The sequence below is a fragment of the Sminthopsis crassicaudata genome, chromosome 4 (genome assembly GCF_048593235.1).
Source record: "Sminthopsis crassicaudata isolate SCR6 chromosome 4, ASM4859323v1, whole genome shotgun sequence".
NCBI classification, from domain to species: Eukaryota; Metazoa; Chordata; class Mammalia; order Dasyuromorphia; family Dasyuridae; genus Sminthopsis; species Sminthopsis crassicaudata.
In genome coordinates this window covers 272,954,740-272,973,811 of record NC_133620.1, presented here as the reverse complement: position 1 = coordinate 272,973,811, position 19,072 = coordinate 272,954,740, and positions in this window count along the sequence as shown.

Below are 19,072 nucleotides of genomic sequence, written 5' to 3'. Positions count from 1 at the left end.
TGATAAGGGCACACCGTGCTGGGCAGCCCTATGCCAGTGTTTCCCATGTCACACAATCAATTCTAAAGTTCTTAAAAGAGACCTTGAGATACTCTTCTTCCTCCCTAATTTGTTCACAGTTTTTTTTATACATGGAATTACCCTCCTTCCATCTTTTCCTTTAAAAATTCTATCCATTCTTGAAAGTTTGATTCAGACTGCCCTTCTCTGGTGACTTCAGGTTAATGATTGCACATAACATTAAAAAAAACAATCTCTGACTTACATCAACTGATGCTGAGTGAAATGAGCAGAACCAGAAGATCGCTGTACACTTCAATGCTGTATGAAGATGTATTCTGATGGAAGTGGATATCTTCAACATAAAGAAGATCCAACTCACTTCCAGTTGATCAATGATGGACAGAAACAACTACACCCAGAGAAGGAACACTGGGAAGTGAATGTAAATTGTTAGCACTACTGTCTTTCTACCCAGGTTACTTATACATTCAGAATCCAATACTTAACGTGCAACAAGAAAATGGTATTTACACACATATATTGTATCTAGGTTATACTGTAACACATGTAAAATGTATGGGATTACCTGTCATCTAGGGGAGAGAGTAGAGGGAGGGAGGGGAAAATTTGGAAAAATGAATACAAGGGATAATGTTATAAAAAAATTACTCATGCATATATACTGTCAAAAAATTTATAAATAAAATAAAAAATCTCTGAAGTCTTGCCTACAAGACAGTATAATATAGTGAATAGAATCCAGAAGACCTAAGTTAATGTTGACTGGGGATGCTGTATGATTTTAAGGTAGTCACTTGGCCTCTTGGTGTCCCAGAAAATTGTCTAAGTCCATAAATATGGATTAAATTGTAGATAGGCCAAGTTCCCTAGCCAAAAAATAAGGGAAAAAAAAAAACGGCATGTGTTTGAGGGTAGGTTAGGAAAGTACTTAGCTTAGCTTTGTTTCTCCCCTGGCATCTAGTATAGAACTCTATACCCATTAGGCACATAATAAATATTGCTTGTTAGTGAAGATGATGGTGATGATGATGATGAAGTTCTTCTTAATTCTTCTGATTAAATAAAACTTGAGAGTTCCAGATTCTGGAGAGGTCTCATTCCAGGAGAGGTTGAAAACAATTCCAGATTATGGAGAATTCTGAATGATAGATAGAGAAACCTGAGTTTTACTTTGTACTGTACAATGATCACTGAAGAAATTTGAGCAGAAGAATGTATGCTTCCTCCATTTGTGACAGAGCTTCCTCTTCTCTGCCTTGCTTGCACCCCTCCCCCCAGTGTTTTTGCCTCTCTAAGGCACTTATCATGTACCTCTTAGCCCTCTTTAGAACTAATGAGAACAGGAACAAGTCTTTGTATCCCCTGTGTTCCATTTTGTATCCTCTTTAGTGATTAGCAAGATGCTTTGCCACATAATAGGCCCTTAACAGATGGTAGTAAATGTTGAATTAAAAAGTCAGAATTTAAAAATAACACAATTGGGAAAGTTGAGGAGCAGAGAATGGAGAGGCATAAAGGCCAGAATCCAAGTGAACCATATAAAGACATCAAGGAAAAGAGAAAACAAAAAAGATTGGACCAAAAAAAAAATGGTAATTTAAACAATAGCCTAGAAAGACTGAGTCTGATGTGACTAAAAGGGTGAGTCCCAAAGAGTTAGTTAAATAATAGGCCAATTAAAAATGTCATTAATTAGATTATGGACTTGGAGAAAGACTTCATTTAATAATGAAGATAAAAAGCTCAACAAACAAAACCCTCTTTTTTTAGAGCCCATTTCTAGGAATAGGAGAGTTGAAATACTAAAGCAAAGATCAGTTCTATTTGAAATTAGAACAAGCTAGAAGCTCAGTTGTAAAATTGCCAAATAGTCATCCTCTAGGATGGACGCCCCAGTTCTCTTACCAGACAGCATGATTCTGCTTATTGAGACCTTCACTTGCTCCTGTCATCCCCTCAAGCTATGATCTCTCCTCTCTTATAGTCACACGCTTAGAAAAATCTGTAATTCTTGCCTCTATATTTTTTTCTTCTCACTTCCTTGAAATATGGCTTTTGACCCCATCACTCAATTGAAATTGACCTCTCTGAGGCTGGCAAAGAAAACTGAAATGCCAGATCTGATGGTCTTTGCTCAGTCCCCTCCTTCTTGCCTTCTCTGTAGCATTTGATGCTATTGACAGACTTTTCTCCTTGTGGATACTCTTTCTTGATTTTTAAAAATACTGTCTTTTCCCCTTGTGCTCCTTCTAAATATCTGGCTACCTTTTCTCAGTCCCTTTTGCTAAATCATTACTTCTCTCTGTTTCTGTCTCTCTCTATCTCTCCCTCTTTTGCTCTCCATTTTTCTCTCCTCTTTTTCTCTCTCCTCCCCCCGTCTCTGTCTCTTTGTCTCTGTCTTTCTGTTTCTCTCCATGATTACTTTACATTTCTAACCCATTATTCTGTAGACATCTCAAACTAAACATTTTTTTTTACCAACCTTATTTTCACTTTTCTATTTCTGTTGAGAGCACTATCATCATTCCATTTGTCTAGCCATCATTTTATAATTTTGATATCATTCTTGACCCCTCATTCTCCCTCGCCCACCTTTTTCAATCATTTGCCAAGTTTTATTGCTGTTACTCTGACCACATCCTTTGTATCTTGTCCCTTATCTTCACTTATATGGTCACAGTCCTAGTTCAGACTCTCATGGTCTTTTGACTGAGATTTAAAAATAACCTCCTACTTGGTGTATCTGCCTCTGATCTCTCTCCTCTCAAATCCATCTTCCACATGATTGCCCAAATGACATATAAAAAGCACAGATTTAAGTACATTTCTCCCTCATTGCCTCTGAGCTCACACACACATTCTTCTGTTTGATGAGTCCTTTACAATCTGACTTCAGCCCCCCTTTACAAGAATTGTTCTGTTCTCTAGTCATCTTGGTCTATGTGTTCTAGATTCATGATTTTCTATCTTCCATTTCTGTGAATTTGCATAGCATTTCCTTTCTACTTGGAATGCACCCCTTTCTCATCTTCACCTAAAACCCTATCCAATGGACAGTTGACTTCTAGACTACTGGTCTAATTGGATCCTTCAATTTAGTCATTTAGTTTCCTATACCTCTGTTTCTTCTGATGTATCCCTCTATCAATTACTTACTGTCTTTGAACATCAGTTTTCTTCTTTGTAAAATGGGGATATAATAATAGTGATGATGATAATAATAGCTAGCATTTTAAGATTTGCAACTTTATAAATATCTTATTTTATATTATTTAGTCTATTAGTCATTTCTGACTCTTTGTGAACCCATTTGCCATTTTCTTATCAAAGATACCAGAGTGGTTTATCATTTTCTTCTGTACTTCATTTTATAATTAAGGAAACTAAGGCAAACAGGGTTAAATGACTTGTCCAGGATCATCCAGCTAGTAAGGTTCTGATGTCAGATTTTAACACAGGTCCTCCCAACTCCCAGAACAGACACTTTATCTGCTGTCTCCCATAACTAATTTTATATTAGTGTTACACTACTATTTTAGATATTAATATTTGTGTTACTAATATCATAGAGTAATAACATTAAACATTTTTTCACTTGAAAAATGAGAATAAAATATTTTACCTTCTTATGGAACAGATGCTTCCAGAGAAAGAAATGTTTGAACAAAAGACTGAAGCATGCTATGTTTTATTTCCTATCTTTCTTTTTTTTTTCTTTTCTTTGAGTTTTCTTATAAAAAAATGACTAATGTGGAAATTGATTGCACATGTATAATCTATGTCTGATTGCTTATCATCTCAGGGAGGAAGGGGGAAGGGAGTTAAGGAGGGATAGAATTTGGAATACTAAACTTTAAAAAGAAGTTTAAAATAGTTTTAACATGTAATTGTGGAAAAATTTTATATATATAATATATACATATATTATATATATATATATATATGTGTGTGTGAAACTGCTTTTCACAGTATAAAACAAATGTATACAAATGTACAAGGGTACAAGGGTAATATTGTTGTTACTACAAATTATGATTTATTAGGATGATACTGGAATTGTCCCTTATGTGAGATTAAAAGATATTGGGGCAGCTAGGTGGTGTAGTGGCTAAAGTACCAGCCCCGAAGTAATGAGGACATGAGTTCAAATGTGGCCTCAAACATTTGACACTTCCTAGCTATATGACCCTGGGCAAGTCATTTAACCCCAGTTGCCTCAGCAAAAAACAAAACAAAACAAAAAAAAAGATTTTCTCTGCATCACCCCTATTCTCCTCTGCCCTCTGCCAGTGTTTTTGTCAATTCATATTCCAGAGACTTTCACATGGGATAGCATCTTAATAATATGCGGCCAAAAAAAAAAAAATCCTTCTTTCAGTTCTTATCCTGACATGAAAGCACATTATAACATTTGCCATCAATAAAAAGCAATTTTTTCCATGTGAAATGCATTACTGCTGCTAGATGGTTATTGAGTGATGATACCTCAGTGATGGGGATACAGGAACAGGAAAGTGTACAAAGGGGGAACTGCATAAAAGATGCCAAACCATAAAGAAAGGAACCTTGATATCAGTGAGGATTACTTTAAGCAGGGAACAATATGTTTGCCTCCCCCTAACAACAAAGATGATGAGAGCAGAAGAGAGAGACAAATGGATGGACAGAAAGAAGCAAAAGAATAACAGGCAACGCAAAGAGAAATAGAAAAATAAAACCCAAAGGGAAAGTCCTGCCTGTTGAGTGAGTCATGGATGAGTCTAACAGAATGAGAGCTGTCCTACAAGGCAAGGATTCATGCCAGCTTACTCAGACAGCTCAAATACGTCCCAGAATCTTGTCAAAAAAGGGTTTAGTCTCTGGGGTCACATCCGTTAAAGCAGCTGGTGGCTTTCAAATCATAGAATCTTCAGACTATAAGAGACTCTTAGCAACCACCTTAGTCCTTTTTTCTTAAGGAGAACGCAACTTAACCCAAAATTACCCCATGGCAAATCTCTGGGGAAAGATGTTGTCTTAAGAAAGGTTTAAGTAATTTTCTTGCCAGAAATTCTTGCCTTTATCTAACTTAAATCCTCCTTCCACTATATTTTAGTGTAAGAACACATTAGAACAAATGGAATTTCTGATTTGGAAGGGAAAATCTCTTCATCTTTCTAGGCCTCAATTTCCCCTCTGTAAGAAGAAGAAGAAAAAAGGTTGGATTAGATGTCTAAGAAGTAACACAGTATAGTGATCTAAATAGAAACCACAATGAGGCACTAAAGTGGGGCGGGGGTGGAGAAGCATATAGAAAAGAGTTAGTACTGACTAGATTACAAATAACACGTGGGTGGATGAAACGTTCATAGAGACAGTTTAAATGAGGAATACCTGCCACTATACTAGACCCATAACATTGCAGTGTGCTGCCCAGATATGACCTTTCATTTTTCAAATCTTGCAAAATCATCAGGTTTAGGGGTAGAAGACATTTTATCTTTAGTTGTGAGACTATGGACTCTGCAAAATAATATATTTAACTAATCAAATTGGATTACAAATTGAAATATTATTATCAAAATATTTTTAAAAGAAATTCAAATATTAAGAACTTCTATTGTTGAATTTCAATTTCAATTTCAATTATGTCTGACTTATTGTGATCCCATTTGGAGTTTTCTTGAAAAAAATATTGGAGTGCTTTGCTATTTCCTTCTTTGACTCAATTTACAAAGGAGGAAACTGAGGCAAACAGGGTTAAATGACTTGCCCAGGGTCATACAGCTAGGAAGCATCTGAGGATTTGATTTGAACTTAGCTCTTCATTGTATTCACTAATATATATCTAACTGCCCCTAAAAACTCCTATTATTAAAAAAAAAATGTCAAATTCAAAATCACAAGATCTGAGTGAATTCTGGCGCTTCCCTATACTACCTAAAACTATCTAGAACTCAGTTTGCTTATCTATAAAACAAATTTTCTTCCAAATGTTGATTGTGATTTTTTGATCCTATTCTTTTCAGGTCTGACTTTCTATAATTCTTCGTGGTCCTATTCCTACACAGGTGTCCTTAGCACCCAACTATTATATCATGTCATCATAAGTTGGTCTCTTTGGTGCCCTTCTATGAGAGAGCTCAAAACCTGGGGAAACCAGATGAGGCCTGGAGACTCTCCCAGACAGATGGTCTGGGACTAGGACAGGATAGTGATGTTAGTTGCTCTCTTCTCCAGACAAGACCTGGTGGCTGTCCATTTAGGTTTATTTTCAGAATAAGAGTTCTTCAGTTCTCCCACTAAAAATAACAGTTCTATGTTAATTCCAGCAATAGCTTAGGCTGGGCATGAAAGAGTACTAATTACTCCAATTAACCATGCACATTAAATACACATGTTCAAACTAATATTAAAATGCCATAAATCTTGATTCCTAAGTTCTCAAGGATCAAGTCAAGTTATTTGATGCTGGAATGCATAAACATTTAGAGGAAGAAATTGTGACTTCAGAGAAAACACAAACAAAGCAGCCAGTTTGTTTGTGTGACTGCCTACTCATAGGAGAACAACTGAGAGACATGGAAAGGCTTGAGAGTGTCTTCCTTGGTTTATGTTTGCAATTACAATCCAAAGTAGACAGAACAAAGCATCTCCTATTTATAGTCAAAGTCTAACAAGGGGGAAAAAAGAAGCTAAATCATGAGAAAATACAATCCACTATTGTCGTTAAGAAAATAAAGTAAAACCGTAGTTTATCAAAAGAACAAACTGTCTGCAGGGAAAATAAATAGGTCATTCCATTTCCTAACTCCAAAAGTAAAGTCTCAAATGCTACTCATCAGCATTGTGCAAGTGAGACAACATGACTAGAGCAGGAGAGATGGTTGAGGGTGTGGGGAGTTACTCAAGTCTAGGCACTGCTGTGTTAGTGCAGGTATAGAGGCTAAATTAAGGAAGTTCCCCCAAGATCTTGATCAGCTGATATCTCTTGTTCAGCAAGAGAGTTGTATAAATATGTTTATACATATTGGATTTAACATATTTTAACATGTTTAACATATATTGGATTGCTTGCCATCTAGGGTAGGAGATGGGGGGAAGGAAGAGAAATCTGAAACACAAGGCTATATATACAAGGGTCAATGTTGTCAAATTATCCATGCATATGTTTTGAAAATAAAAAGCTTTATTTAAAAAAAAAAGATTTTGGTCAGAAAAAAAGGCAAAAAGAAGACCTTTAGAAGATCTGTGAGGGACAAATCTAGCCATGTTATCATTTATGAGGATTCAGATCTCAGGAAATGCTAAGAGGGAAAATATATCAGTTGTGTAAGGCACCAGAAAGGGATTCTGGTTTGTGATTAAAAATGTTCATTATTTTATTAATAAGGTCAGCACATTTATTAATAAAAGGCTGGTCATTTAGTTGTCTGTCTCAGACCAAAAGACAACCATGGTGGTAGGCTTGTAGTTTCCATCTAAGAGTACATTTCCCAGAGTAGAAATCAGCCCTGACTGGTTAATTGGTTAATTAACGAGAGAATGAATATTTCAATTAAAGACTGACAATGACATCATGTCTCCCTTGGACAGAGAGACTATCTCTATACTTAGACCATCCCCATTCTTGGGCAATTTAGACAAAAATGTCTGTCTCCACCCAATTTAGACAAAAATATCTGTCTCCACCCAAACTTGATTGAATGGGATTCACCTTAGAATAGAGATTCTTTGTAAGGTTGGGTGGAGTTAACAAAAAGTTAGTTCAATTTTCAGTGACTGAGGTCTGAAAAATAGAAAAAGGGAGAACTCCAAATGTTCCTAAATCATTAGTTATTAATAATCATTTCTCCCAGGGTAATGGTATGCAAATGAGCTCTATCCAGTATCATATCTTGCTTTGAAATACCCTTGGTAGTGGCAAGAAGTCTAATTAATTAGCGAGAAAGCCAAAGGATGCTAGAGTTACGGTTCTCAGATGGAGGAACAGCATTGACTCAAGCAGCACTGGATGAGAATCTTCTCCACATGATTTGGCCCAAGGGCCAAAGGAGTCCATAGTCACTCATTCATTTATTAAATATTTATTAAACAGCTAGTATATATGAAAAAGTAACAAGGAGTAGTTATGGAATAAAGTCTTAGGCTTGGAATCAAGAAGATCCAAGTTTGGTCAATCCTTTTCTTCTCTATTTGCTTCAGGGAACTTCTTTAAACTTATCTGCTAAATCCCATAGACACACAGATAAATAGAATACTCGGCATTTGACTGTAAGTTAAATTAAAAGACAAAGTGTCTATACGAGGCATTTTAACAAAAGCTCACATAAGATTTCCATGTTCCACTGGCTGATCACATTAGTTTTTCAATGTCTTTCTGAAAATGTGGTACCAGAGGCGAACACAGAATTACCCATTAATCTGAACAATGCAGAATGGGAAGAGAGAAACTGTTACCTCACTTAATCTATTCTTTCTTAGCAGTCTTGTCATATTGATGATTCATTTTAAACTTAAGGTCCAGTAAAAAATCCTATGTCTTTTCGAAACAGCTGGTTTATAATCTAGCCATGCTTAGACTACTGTAGGACTCTATGGTTTATCCCTTGAATTTTGTCTCATTGATTTTGACTCATGACTCCAGGATGACTTTTTAAAAATTTTTTTATTTAAAAATTTTTATTTTTCCTCAGTTACATTTAAAACAATTATTTTGCTTTTTTTTTTTTTTTAAACTTTGAGTTCCAGATTTTCTCTCTTATCCTCATCCCCAGTTCCCATTAAGAAAGCAAATGTGAAATTATGCAAAATATTTCCATAAAAGTCTTTGGAAATATGAAAAAAACCCACAAAAAAAACATAGATCTTCCCCTCAAAAAAAAAAAAAAAAACCAAAAAAACAAAACCCTCCAGAAAAAATAAAATAAAAGAGACACACACACATGCACACACACACACACACACACACACACACACACACACACACACACATACACACACACAGAGTTTGCTTCAATCTATACTCAGACACAATTGGTTCTATCTCTAAGTATCATAAGTCCTTAAGAAAAGTTATGGATCATTGTATTGCTGAGAATAGCAATGGTTATTCACAGCTGATCATCCTAGCACATTGCTATTACTTTGAAGACAGTACATTTCACACTGTTTGAGTTCATGGAAGACTATCCAGATTTTTCTAAGAGGATCCTGCTCATCTTTTCTTATAGAACAATATTATATCATGATCACATACCACACTTTATTCAGTCATCTCCCAATTGATGGACATTCCTTCAGTTTCCAACTTTTTGCCGGAGAAAAGAGCTGTTATAAATATTTTTGTACATGTAGGTCCTTTCCTTTAAAAAAAAAAAAAAAAAAAAAGGTTTTTTGGGATTCATGCCTAGTAGTAGTATTGTTAAATCAAAGGATATATGCATGATTTTATATCCTTTTGGCCATAGTTCATACAGGATGACTTCTTTTGATAAAAATAATTGATTTTATTTTCATCACTTTACTTTTTAACTACAATCATCTGTGATCTGGAAAATCTGAGGTAAAAAACTTTTTGGCCCTCCTTTTGTAGAGCAAATAAAGAACAAAAAAAATAAAGAACAACAACAAAAAAAGTCGATATTATGCAATTATACATACACACACATACACAATTATAGTATTCATTTCTGAGTTTCTAAACTTTTTCTGTGTCATCTGTGGCTTCCAAAAAACTCCCCCCAAATTCCCACTTAATTTCTTATGTGGAGCTGTGCTATATTAAAATCATTAATGACAAAAGTTGAGATGTAGAAAGAATAACTGTGTATTTCATATCTGTTTCCAACAAGTAAAAATGTAATCTGCAATGCAAATTAAAAAAGAAAGGGGAAGAGGAAATGCTGTATGGCAGAACTAGCCAGTACATCAATTAAGTCCCATACCCCTAGTTCACCACCTCTACAATTTTCTCCTTTGGAGCTAAGTTTAATCAGTATAATTATATCACATTTAATTTCCTTTTGTTGTTTTGGTTGTTCTTTCCATTTATATTGTTACAATTATATATATTGCTTTTCTAGGCTATATTGTGATGTGGACTTAAAAAAAATTACACTATATAAATAGTGCTTTAAAGTTTACAAAATCCTTTACAAAGATGATCTCATTTTATCTTCACAACAGTCTAGACCAGGCAGGTGCTTTTAATATCTCCATTTTCAGATGAAGATACTGAGTCTCAGTGACAGTGACTTGCCCAAGTTCACACAAGGGCCTGAATACCTGAACTCAGTCTTCTTGATTCTAGTCATCCCTCTACTCTCTAATGGCTCTACTATCTGACTACCTAACTTTACTGTTAATTTCTTGAGATCCTATTTCCTCTATAATGCAGCTCTCCTTCTCCCAGTAATCTCAGTCTAAAATAGAACTGTTCTTTCTGTAGGAGCCCAATAAATACTTCCTGGCTTGAGTTGATGCTGAACCACTAATAATTTGTGCTCTTTGAAATTGTTATAGGGGATCATTTTGATGAATGACCATTGATTAGCAGGTAGTATGGAATAAAAGACCAAGTGCTGGATACAGAGTTAGGATGATGGGTCCAAATACTGTCACAGACATTGTTGGTGTAAATTTAGACGAATCATTTAAACTGTCTGAGTCTTATTTTTTTCTTCTGTAAAATGGGAATGATAATGTGTGTAATATCTTTCTCCCTGGGTCACTGTGAAATTGCCAGAGATAATGCATGCAAGGAACTTCATATACTTTAAAGCTCTCACTAGATGTAATTACGCTTAGCAATTGGAAGGTGGCCAATAGTTAAAGCAATTTAAAACTTAATGGAAGACTAATTCTAAGGTGGATTCAAGATCAGAAGATGACTTCAAAAAAGTCTGCCCAGTTTTTAGGACATTTATGGTCCCTACCACATGTCTTAAACATTTTGCAAAATCCTGTTCTGTCCAGCTCTGAAGGCCTGCTTCTTAGACCAGATTCAAATTTAAAGCATGAGGAGTATAGTCTAGGAGTTAGATAAACAAGGGTGAAAAACAAATGATTAAGATTGAAGCTGCTTTCCTTAGGGACATCTCTGCTGAAGCAGATTCATAGAATGCAAGCCAAATGATAAGCTCAAAGACAATCAAGCTAATTAATGAAGGAGTTAGGTAGTCCCTAGCATATCTTCTATTGAGCAAAAGAACTTAGCCTTTTATTAGAAACATACAAACTCATATTAAATTAATTTTTGTTTTTGCTTTTTAAAATAGTATTTTATCTCCTAGAGGATAGGGACTATCTCTTTAATTTGTATTTGTGTTTACAGTGCTTAGCACAGTGTCTGACATATGTTGTTGCTGTCGTTTTCATTCCCATTTAACTCCATTTGGGATTTTCTTGGTAGAGATCCTTAAATGGTTTTCCATTCCCTTCTCCAGCTCATTTTACAGCTGAGGAAACTGAGGCAAACAGGGCTAAGTGACTTGCCCAGGGTCACACAGCTAGCAAGTGTCTGAGACATGTAGTAAACAATTAATAAATGCTTGTTGCTTTGCTTTGCCCTCACATCTAAGTTTTAGAATCCCTGGCTGTCTTAAAGGCTCAAGCACTACCTCCTATATAAAGGCATTTCTGATTTCCTTCCCCCAGATGCTATTGTTCATCTTTATCATAGTTACATTGTATTTAATTTGTATAAATTACTTATTCATTTATATCTGTATATCCTCTTTCCTCTGAGACAATGGAAGCCTTGAATCATCTCTTTGTTGAAAAGAGCCAAGTGCTTCACAATTGATCATCACATAAAATGAGGGAAGTCTCAATGGAGGAGACAGCATCAGAGTTGAGCCTCGAAAAATGGAGAATCTCTAGATTTTTGTGTGCAGCAAGATAATTGTATAAATATGTATGCCTATATTCGATTTGCATATATTTTCACCATATTTAACATACATTGGATTACTTGCCATCTAGGGAATGGGGTGGGAAGAAAGGGGGGGAACTGGAACACAAGATTTTGCAAATTATCTTTGAAAAATTATCTTTGCATATGTTTTAAAAATAAAAAGCTTCAGTTAAAAATTAAAAAAAGACAGATCTCAATAAGCAGAGCCCCTTTGGAAGACACCTGAAACCCTCTTATTTTACAGATGAGGAGACTGAGACCCAGAAAGTCAAGGGACTTAAGTACGAATTTGAACCAACAAAGTCAGATCAAAAAGCAGGTCTTGAGTTCCTAATAGATACTAATCATAGTACTGGGCACTGGGGATACAAAAAGGAGAACTCCTCCCCCCCAATTCTTAACAATTTAGTGAATTGTGGAGCTACTGGATAGCTCATTTCTTTTCTCTACATGTCTGTCCCTGACCTTCTTTGACCATGGATGGACATCATTAAAATTGTTTTCTGTGCCTCTCTTTTCAGTGGTTACCTGGCAATAGAACCATTACAAAGATAACATTTTTTGTGTATTACTTTCCATCTAAGAAACACTTTTCATCAAGTTTTCCCACCCAAGGGTCAAAAAGCTGAAATTCATGGATTCTGACAAAGTAAATGAACATTTGCAATACAATACGGCCCCTTGAAAAGTTAAAGTCCCCAAAAAAGAAAAAAAAGAAAGAAAAGTTAAAGTCCTCAAAGCTTAGGGCCTGACTGATTAGAAAGCAAGCTTCTTGAGGGCAGGAACTTTTATTGTCTATGTATTCTCAGTGCCTAGCATGGTGTCTAACCCAAGGTAGGTACCTAACATATGCTTGTTGATTGATTTATTAATTTATTAATTATAATAGGGTACAGAATAGAACAAGCATTTATATGACACCTGTTGTGTGCTAGACACTATGCTAAGTGTCCTATTTTTCATGATCACATAGATCCTATTGTCTATGGGACTTTCTGGGCAAAGATATATCGTTTGCCATTTCCTTCTCTAATAGATTAAGGCAAACATTGATTAAGTAACTTGTCCAGATTCCCACAGCCACCATGTATCTGAGGTAGGATTTGAATTCAGGTCTTCCTGATTGTAAGGCAAGTGCTGTATTAACCTAGTAACCTAGTTGACATGACTCTTTAACCTTGGACAAATCAGCTAACCCCTCTGGGCCTTGGTTTTCTCATCCATAAATTGTTTTGTAGTGCTGGGAGTAGATGAAAATGGGATTGGATTAGATTAACTTTAAAGTTTCTTCCAGTTCTAAAATTCTGTTATTCCATGAAATATCTCCTTTCTTTTCTCCAGGCCCTCAGGCGCCTGGTATCCCATTCACTTCTGGGTCTCACTGCCTCCACTGTGCTGGGGAATGCTGTTTAGTCAACAAACATCTGTTTCAGAGACAGCAGCACTCTAACCTCAAGAAATAACCATAACAGCAATAATGAAAAAAATAAACTCCAAGTTTAAACCCACTGTCACCACTTTATTCCAGGCCAGTGAGGAGAGGGTCTCATCTGTCTAGAATTGTAATAATAATAATGGTAGCTGACATTTATATAGTACTTGAAAGTTTGGCAAAGTACTTTACATGGAAAGGGTATTATTGATTTAAGGCTGGAAGGATCCTTAGAGTTCATCCATTTCTTTAGAAGAAGAAAATAGGCTTTAGAAAGATTGTGACTTGAAAGTCAATCAATCAATCAAAAAATATTTATTGAGGGCCTACATGTGCAGTGATACAAGTACAAAGGTCAAGTTCACATACAGGAAGAAAGTGGGAGATTTAATGCCAAATCCTATACTCTCTTTTCACTATATCATACTCCTTTCTGATAACATATTATTTTCATTTATTTTTTCTCAATTACATGTAAACACATTTTTTAAACATTTTTTTATTTTTAAATTTTGAATTCCACATTCTTTCCCTTCCTCCATCCCCTACCTTCTTCTTGGTAAAGCAAACAATTTGAAATGGATTATACATGTGCATTAATGTGAAACATTTTTATATTAACCATGGATAACACATCATCTCATCTGATTTGCACAACAGTCTTGTATTATAGTTGTTATTGTTTTCATTATCCTTATGTTTACAGAGGAATAAACCAAGGCTCAGCAAGGTTAAGTAGCCTACTTATTGTCAGAAGCAAGATTTGAATCCAAGTCTTCTGAACTCCAAACTCATCGCTCTTCCCTGTACTTGATGCACTGGGTTGCTCCAAAGAGCCTATAGCTTCTGAGGTATAAATTCAGAGAACTCAGATTTAAAGACAGGAAGGAGAGGGATCTGGGAAGAGGGATCTTGAGGATATTACAGAAAGAAGCATCAGGAAAAGGGAGAAAAAACACATTTCTGAAGAATTCTACCTTTGATGAGGTTCCATGATGAGGAAGGGGCGAGGGTCGTGACATTGGCTGAATTGAATTAAAATAATATTTGTTGACTTTTATTTAATCGAGGTGTTGGGAGTTTAGAGTGTTTCAGTTGAAAGATTTGAAGCATCTTTGAGGGACCCTCTTATTCACTGGATGCAACCCCCTCATTTTGCAGAAAAGGAAACAGACTTCTTTCCTTATTTGTCGGAAACATGGCCTGATGAGCAAACCTTTCCACCACAATTGCCCCCAAAAGGAACGTTCACAGACTCAGCTTGTTAAGCTTATATCCTCCCCTGCCAGCTAGCTTGCTTTGCTGTCTGCCCTGAATGGCCTGCTGAGTTAGCTATATTTTAAGATATTAATTGCCTTAAATGTGGCTTCAGCAGCTCAGGACACCCAAGGAGCTATGGTTAATAGCAGCTCTGGGCTGGTAAATGATGAGCTAGGGGGAGGAAACCAGGAACATCAGAAGAGTAGAAAACTATGAAGGAAAAGTATTGGGATCAAAAGTCCAGTGAGCCTACCAGATATGGAATCTCAGAGAGGATAGGGAAATGTCATGGAAAGAGCATTGATTGAAGGGTGAAGAACCCTGAGTTCTAGGTCCAGTTCTGACATTTACCCACTGTAACATCAGGCAGATTACTTCTTTCTTTGGGCATTCATTTCTTCATTTGCAAACGAAGGGATTGGACTACATGATTCCCTGAAACGATCTGTCCTTCAGTTTCCAAGTGGATGGAGGCAGGGGAAACAAGTCACTATTCCATTAGGAAATAGCAACTGGGGGTAAAGGCAAACCAAATCTGAAAGGCTACTTTTTGGTTTTAGGGGAGACTTGCCTGAAGCATGCTGAGTATCCTTCTGGGAATCTGGAAAACAAATGCTTTATGTGTCTGGATTCTAAAAAAAACTTTAGTCGTGTAGTTTGTGTGCAGATGGGCCATCTGTGCAGGAAGAAGGCCCCTGAGGAGGATTCTGGTTGGGGAAAAAAAAAAGCAAATGACAGCAAGGTTGTCACCAAGTCCCTACCTTGTCCTCAGAATTAAAGGCAATGTGGTGTGTGTGTGTGTGTGTGTGTGTGTGTGTGTGTGTGTGTGTGTGTGTGTGAAATCAGAAAGCCTGCCCTCAAGTCTTCCTTGAATCACTAATGTGATCTCAGTAAATCACTCCGTTGCTCTTTGGACCTCAGTTCCTTCATCTCTAAAACAGGGGACTTGAATGCTCTGAGGTTTCTGAGGTTTCTTCCTGCTCTGAGTCTGGTAAATGGGAGAATGGTGTTGTTAACAGGAATGGAAATTGTGGGAATGATTCGAAGAGCTGTTTGTGTGTGTGTAATGTGCACACTGGAAGGTAAGATGAGTATTTCTTTCTTTTTTTTTTTTAATGATCCATAATTCATCTGGACAGAAATGGACAGAGATTGTTTGAGTGATAACAGTAGATATTTTTTTCTTTTTTTTTTTTTTATTCATTTTTCCAAATTATCCCCTCCCTCCCTCCACTCCCTCCCCTTGATGACAGGTAATCCCATACATTTTACATGTGTTACAATATAACCTAGATACAATATATGTGTATAAATACCATTTTCTTGTTGCACATTAAGTATTAGCTTCCGAAGGTATAAGTAACCTGGGTAGACAGACAGTAGTGCTAACAATTTACATTCACTTCCCAGTGTTCCTTCTCTGGGTGTAGTTGTTTCTGTCCATCATTGATCAACTGGAAGTGAGTTGGATCTTCTTTATGTTGAAGATTTCCACTTCCAGTAAGATGAGTATTTCTATGACATATTGAGTTTGAAGTACCAAAGGGCTAGCCAGATTGGAGATCTCCCACTGCATCTAGGGCCATCTCTAGTCCTCTTGTTCTCTATCTGGCCATTGGACCCAGAGAACTCTGGAGGGAAAAGTGAGGCAGGAGACCTTGCACACCCCCTCCCCATCACTTAAATGCAATTAGCTTGCACCATAAGCTCCCTGATGTGAAGCTTCTCTTCAAGAATGAAAGATGAACAACAATGAGTCTGTGATGCTTCGATGATTCAGGCCCCTTTTTCACCCTCTGTGTTTAGCAATATATTCTCCCTACTCTGCCCCTGGGAGAACTTTATGGCTTCTGCTCAGTGGTGACCAGGGTCAGAAAGAACCATGGAGAAGTATAATTAACATGTTGATAAGTAAAATATTAACCCTACTCCCCCTCAGTTTCTGGGGAGATGTTTCTCCTTCATGGAGATGACTAAATGTCTTCTGTTGATCAACATCCTTAGCTACCCCCGATTCAACATGTTTGGGGTACTGTCAGTGTAGTATTCCTTTCAGCTGCTTTCTCTCCATTCAACTACTTTTGCTTCCAGAGGGAAAATTTCCCAATTTTGGCTTTGATTCTATAGGATGAATAGATCTTTTGTCCTTCCCCTCCTCTCTGCCTTCTTCCCCCCTTGCTTCTTCACATATACATCTGCAGCAATTCTTACCAGCTTTCAGGGCTGGGAAAGCATACACCTGGCTTGGTGCCTTTCTGCAGGTCTGGCAACTTTTACCTGGCTGCTGGGAATACTCTCTATAAGCCCCAGATTATAGGGAAAATTCTGAGAGTTTGATGTCCCATGTGCATTGCCCTTTAAGGAGAAGGGACTGGAGAAAATTTGGAACAAGTAATAGTCAGATTTCGCATTGCATAACCCTGTGTCAACTTTATGTGATGATTATATTAAATAACCATGCGATTATATGGAGTCATTTGCCAAGCAGCTCAGAGGCCTTCATGGACTCCTTGGGGAATATTTGAGACCTCCCTGGGATATGGTCAGAGAGTAGGCATTGTGTATGCATCCTTTCTCAAATGGAGAAATGTATGTTGAGAGAGAGAGAGACAAAGAGGCGGGGTGGAGAGGAGGAGATAGACATAGAGACAGAGACATAGAGTGTGAGAGAGACAGAGACAGAGATAAAGAGAGACAGAGAGAGAAAATGAGAGAGAGAGAGAAAGAGAGAGAGAGAGAAAATGAGAGAGAGAGGAGAGAGAGAGAGAGAGAGAGAGAGAGAGAGAGAGAGAGAGAGAGAGAGAGACAGAGAGAGAGAGAGACAGAGAGACAGAGAGAGGGAACAAGAGAGAGTGAGAAAAAAACAGAGAGGGAATGAGAGAGAGACAGAATTATGTGAGAAAGAGACAGAGAAACAGAAAGAGGAAATAGAGAGAGACAGAGAGACAGAGAGAGGGAACAAGAGAGAGTGAGAAAAAAACAGAGAGGGAATGAGAGAGAGACAGAATTATGTGAGAAAGAGACAGAGAAACAGAAAGAGGAAAGAGAGAGAGAGAGAGAGAGAGAGAGAGAGAGAGAGAGAGAGAGAGAGAGAGAGAGAGAGATAAAGTGTGAGAGAGACAGAGAGAGACAAAGAGAGACAGACAGAGGGAACAAGAGAGAGAGTGTGAGAGAAAGACAGAGAGGAAATGAGAGAGAGAGAGAGAGAGAGAGAGAGAGAGAGAGAGAGAGAGAGAGAGAGAGAGAGAATAAGAGAGACACACACAGAGAGACAGAGAGAAAGAAAGGCAAAAGAGAGAAAGATAGAGACACACAGAGAGAATGAGAGATACAGAGAGACAGACACAGAGAAAGAGACAGTGAGAGATAGAATAAGAGAGACACAGAGAGAGACAGAAAGAGAAGGAACAAGAGAGACAGAAAGAGAGACAAAAAAGACAGAGAGATAATGATAGAGAGAGACAGAGACAGATTCACAGAGAGGGAGGGAGAGAGAAAAATGGAGAGAGGGGGGAGGGAAGAAGAGAAAGAGAGAGAGAGAGACAGAGAGAGAGAGACAGAGAGAGAGAGACAGAGAGAGAGAGACAGAGACAGAGACTAGAGAGAGAGGAAATGAGAGAGACAGACAGAGAGGGAATGACATAGAGAGACAGAGACCAGAAAGAGATGTACAGAAAGAGAGAGGGAGGGAGAGAGAGAAAGTGAAAAAGAGGGGGGGGAGAGGGAGGGAGAGAGAGGGAGATAGAGACAGAGAGAGATACATACACAGAGACTAGAGAGAGAGGGAATGAAAGAGAGAGGGAGAAAGAGAGAGAGAGAGAGAGAGAGAGAGAGAGAGAGAGAGAGAGAGAGAGAGAGAGAGAGAGAGAGAGAGAGAGAGATTTACAGAGAGAGGGAGGGAGAGGGAGAAAGAAACAGAGGGAGAGAGGAACGGAGAGAGAATGAGAAAGAGAGAGACAAAGAGAAAGAAAGGCAAAAGAGAGAAGGAAAGAGAGAAAGAGAAGGAAAAAGAGAGACAGACAGAGAGAAAGAGGGAGAAAGAGTGAGAGACAAAGAGAGAGAGAGACAGAGAGAGAGAGACAGAGAGAGAGAGACAGAGAGAGACACATATACAGAAACTTATACAAAGTTCTCCAGGATCTTTGTGACATAATTGATGTTGGAAAAACAGTGAGAAATGAATTGTCTTGGTTTGGGGGTGGAAGGGAGTGAGAGGATGGGCAGAGGGGAGAGGCGTATCCTTGTTTTGGAAAATCTGTCTCACATCTGTCCCCTCCTGCTTGTCTGTTCCTCCTGTATAAAATAATATATTAGATCCCCTCATTTAGATGTTATAATTGATTTTTTTAAAGAGGGGGGTACTGATTAGAAATCAAATCTGTGATTTCATTGGCTCAAAGGAAATTTCCAAGTGTGTAAGTTCCCCATACAAAACAGATCAGCACTTTCTCTACAATTTA